The following is a 4,970-nucleotide window of genomic DNA, read 5'->3' on the forward strand; positions in this document are numbered from 1 at the left end:
CCGCCCAGGTCCCCTGGACCACGCCTCTCCGGCCGGGTCCTGCTGCCACGCGCTGCTCGGATGCTTTGCGAGGAGACGTGGACCGCCGAGCTGCACCAGGCTTGCGGTTAGCTGGAGCCGCCGCAGAGCTAGCCCGGCCTCTTAAAGGGACAAGCAGCTTCCGCAGCGCTCGTTTCTGGATTTAGGTAGCCCTCTCCCCCACGTCCTCTGCCAAGGAGACTCCGCTTCTCTCCCACCCCAATTCCCAGGACCCAAATTCCCACGGGGTACGGAAAACCTCGGCCTGGAAGGGCTGGGGAACCATAGCATCCGAAGGTGCATCTGCACCCCACCTCCACTTCAGCCTGGGCAGCTTAGATCGACCTTCCCAGGATAAGGCCTCTCGTGCCTGCACGTTCCCCACGCGGCGGACCCAGGCAGGCTCCTCCACTCCTTACCCCCAGGTTCCGCCTGGGCACTGCAGAGCCCTCTAATCCCCCGGCCCACGGAGGTGCCACGCCGATTAAGGGGATACGGGGGACGGGGGAGGGAAGTCGCAGTGAAAACCATTCGGGAATATGACACCCTCTTGCTCAGCCTGGGCTGCTGTTGCTCCGCCCGCCCGGAATGACCACCTCCACACCACCGCACACTCACACGCTGAGATGTAGCTGACCCCAGAGCTGGAGGTCCATTTCACTGAGCCATTTAGGGGGCAACGTGGGGGAGGAACTCATCTGGAGGGTGGAGCCAGCCCGAGGACGCATTCATTCATTCATTCTTTCATTCATTCAAATCTGTTTTCAGATCTACCACTCTAAAGACCAAGTTCTCCAATCTGGTGTTCGCTAGAATCAATTTGCAAACATCTATCTTTTTTTAAATGATAACAATAGCTCTCATTATTGAGTGCTTAGTGTATGTCAGGTGCCATACTTAATTATTGTCCCCATTTTACCGAGGTCACTGAGACCAGAGAAGCAGCAGCAAGCAGTCCCAAAGCGAATACTCTGTCCTGCCCACTCCACTGGCCTCTTGTCCATTTCCCCATTTGATCCTCACCACAAACCTCGGAGAGGAGGTGACGCCTACCTTTGAATGTCTTTGGGTTGCATTCTGTGTGCACTTAGCAAGATATGTGGCATGTTCCAGATTGTTCTGGACACATTTTTTAATTGAAATTTAATATTTGTCTTGTTATTACATTTGGTGTTTGTTTTGTCTCATTGTGTATAAGCTTGAGGGCAGGTACCCTGTTTTACAGGGACAATGGCTTGGTGTTCTCAGCAACAAAAGAGACACAAAGGTGACATGGGCTTGCTCTGGGGTGAGGTTGAGGCTGTGGTGTTTGCTGTTTTTGATTCACTCATAAGAGCAAACCCTCCACATGTTTCCTTCCCTCACCTCTAGCTTCTTGCTTCCTGTGAAAATAGGCTCACCTATACAGCGCAGCCTGAAACTGCCCTGCCGTGAAACCTTTCCCTGTTTATCCCAGCCCAGTGGCCACTGCCCTTTACTCTTTGTTCTCTCATCTCTTGGTGCTTTTCTTGTTTACTTAACCTAAAGAGTCAAAACCCCTTTGCCTTCAACCAGGAGTTCCTAGACATCCCCAAGGGGGCTGAGGATAGAAGTCTGAAGGGTTCGTGACATTGGGATGGACAAAAGTTTATATCTCCATTTTTCACCAATCTCTAAAGGATACTTAGCATTTCCTTTGATCATGAATGCAGCCACCAGGTAAAAAGTCCCTGTGATTTTGCCATTAACAAAAATCGCAGATATTTTCATATCACACTTTAGTTACTGTAGAAATCTCAAAATATTGTTTAAGCTACCACAACTCTGAAATTAAGGTCATATCAGGCTCACCACTGAATCTTACTTAATGGATTAATAAAGAAGCACATGTTATTATATCCCAACAGTCTCTAAATACTTTATAATTGTAGTTTAGTAAAAATTGTTTTCATTGTAACCCGAATGCAATTTTTAAAAATTATTTGGAGGCCCTAGCCGGTTTGGCTCAGTGGATAGAGCTTCGGCCTGCAAACTAAAGGGCCCAGGGTTCGATTCCCATCAAGGGCACATGCCCGGGTTGTGGGCTCGATCCCCAGTAGGGGGCATGATGAGATATTCTCTCTCATCATTGATGCTTCTATCTCTCCCTCTCCCTCTCTGAAATCAATAAAAATATATATTTATTTTTAAAAAGTTATCCTGAGAAGGGTCCACAGTCTTCACCGGATGCCCAAGGGGCCTGCAGGACAGAGGGGTTAAGAAGCCACACCTGGGGAGCGGTGCCCTGCAGCCTTTTCTAGGAAGAATCTGTTCTGCCAACAGAAGTGTCCTGGAGTTGGGGTGTGAAGCCCTGGGGGGGGGGGGGTAGATACCCAGCCCTGTCCTGGGCACTGAAGAGGCTCAGAAATTCCATGATCATTTATTGATCATTTATTCCTGCCCCAATGCTGGGGAATCGATTGTGAGCAAGGCAGGAACTTAAGGAGCTCTGGGGGAGCTAATGGCGACAGGCAGCCCAAAGGACGGTCCTAAGAAGTGGGAGGGGGTCAGGGAGGGACACCTGACCTGGGGAGATGGCTGAGCAGAAGCAGGAGATCTGAAGGAAACGGAGGACGTCGAACCCAGGCTAGAAGGGACTTCCGACTGAATGTAGAAACACGATATGTACAAACCAAATGGCTACAAAACAGTTCTGTGGCCTCGTGGGTGCAAAAGTGAGAGGCTGTGTATTTTGATCTTTGTGGGTAACATGAGCGGGGGCGGGGGGTGGCGGAGGTTAACCTTATGCCCTCCAGCTACGGTGACCAACTGTCTCCATTTTCCCAAAACCAAGGGGTTTCCCTTGACATTGGACCTTTATTGCTCAAACCTAGAAAGTCCCTGGCAAACCAGGACCAGCTGGTCATCCTACTTCCACCACATAGCTCTGGGGACCTCTGAGGCCAAAAGTCCTGGTCATTAATGTCAGCCCACACAGAGTCAGAGTGCAGCAAACCCCATGTTCCCATTATAGAGACAGGAGAATTGAGGCCCAGAGAGGCTAGGGATTAGCCTCAAGCTGCCCAAATAATTAGTGGCAAAACTTGGTCTACAATTCTGGTTCCATTCCCTATCCAATGCTCAGGACAGTAAAGTCAGTGGTCCCTTCCCCTCAGCCCTGGACACCTTCATGTCCCCCATCCGTCATCCGAAGAGACTGTAGGTGCGTCCTCACGGGGGCTGGAGTTCCAACAGACAGGAGGGATGCCAGCTCCACTCCCTTAGGGGGCATCTCCCCTTGGCCCTCAAAACCACAGTGGTGTATCTGACACTCTTCTTGGAAGCAAGAAGAGAGACTATTTTCAGAGAGGGGCTTTTGAGACAAAGTTGGCTTAGGTTTGTATCTGCCCCAGCCGTGTGAGCGGGTAAGTTACTTCTCATCTCCGAGCCTCCATCTCCTTATCAGTGAAATGGGCATAACTTCACTCGCAAGGCCCTTCTTATACCCTCTGTCTCTGTCACGGACACCTTGCCAGCCTCATCAAATTGCTGGGTACGTAGCAGGCTCTCAATAAACAGTTACTGAAGGAAGGAAGGAAGGAAGGAAGGAAGGAAGGAAGGAAGGAAGGAAGGAAGGAAGGAAGGATGGATGAATGAATGAATGGTCAAACAACTTTCATTCTTCCCACCTTACTCTCTCACCATTTCACCTGGTAACTACCCTCCTCCTTCAGGTCTCAGCATCATGTACAAAACCTTCTCTGCCCTCCCAGCACCCACCAGGTCTGGATTGGGATGCATCCCCTGGACTATGCCAGCACCATGCCTACACACAGCATGACAGACCAGGTACATTCTCTTGTCATCACTGGCGTTTTCATCTGCATCTCCACCCCACCCCAACCTCAACCCCCGATGCTCACTACACCATGATCTCCATCAGGCAGGGACCTTGAACCAGAACCAAGTCTAGTTCATTGCTGTACTCCTGTGTCCTGGCATGGTGCCTCGCACATAATAGCTTCTCAACAAAGATGAGTTCAGGGAAACAAATGAATGAGCTGTTAGGGCTGGAAAAAAATCCCTGTAAAGTGCATCCTAGGTGCTCAATAAATGTTAGACTTTCGTATTTTAATTACACTTCTTTGTCTCACTACTTTTGGGGGACTATTTTACATATCATACAATTCACCCATTTCAATGGTGGTTAGTAAATTTACCAAGTTATGCAACTAGCACTATAAATCCGTTTTAGAATATTCTCTCTCTCCCAATACGATCTCTCATGCCCATTGACCGTTACTCCATGTTTCCACCCCTCCCCGGGCAACCACTCATCTACTCTCTCTATGGATTTGCCTTTTCTGGACATTTCATATAAATGGAATTGTACAATATGTGCCCTCTTGTGTCTTGATTCTTTCACTGAGCACAATGTTTTTGAGGTTCACCCATGTCATAGCATCAGTAGGTCATTTCTTTTGATTGATAATCTCTTTTTAAATTTTGATAGAATTCTTCATTAGCTGATTTATTTTTACACTTCAGTTCTCAACCTGGAAATAAGACTAATAAGAATATCCACTTCATAGGGTGGTTATAAGGATTAAATGAGTTAATACCTGTGAAGTCAGCACGTAGTAAATGCTCAATAAATAGTAGCTATTATCACCATAATTTTTTGACCTTTTTGCATATGCAAATATGGACAGCCCATAAATATATAAAGAGGCAGGAAAAAAATAAGTATCTCCAATGGTCCCACACCCAGTGGTCCTCTCTGGCATCTAAATTCAGTTGGGGACAATAAACTGCTCTCTCCACGGTGTCCCCATCCTCACCCGCAGGCTGCAGTTTCTAGAACATTCTCACCAGGTTTCTTCATGGAGAAATGAAAGAGAGCAGTAAAACATGATGGCACAGAGGAAAGGGAGCGGCTGCAAATCCCACATGAGTCTACAGGTGGAAATTAATCCTTTAAACAAAACAGCAGA

At 48.1% G+C, this 4,970-nt stretch overlaps 1 long non-coding RNA gene across 1 annotated transcript; it reads left to right on the forward strand.

Annotated features, from left to right (window-relative positions):
* Window positions 1–18: 18 nt before the first annotated feature.
* LOC106724208 lies at window positions 19–4,111 on the forward strand. Its single transcript, XR_001359958.1, has 2 exons — window positions 19–185; window positions 3,711–4,111. It is a non-coding gene; the product is annotated as an uncharacterized LOC106724208 (long non-coding RNA).
* The last annotated feature ends 859 nt before the right edge of the window (window positions 4,112–4,970 follow it).

Source organism: Myotis brandtii, unplaced genomic scaffold (genome assembly GCF_000412655.1).
Source record: "Myotis brandtii unplaced genomic scaffold, ASM41265v1 scaffold754, whole genome shotgun sequence".
Taxonomy (NCBI): Eukaryota; Metazoa; Chordata; class Mammalia; order Chiroptera; family Vespertilionidae; genus Myotis; species Myotis brandtii.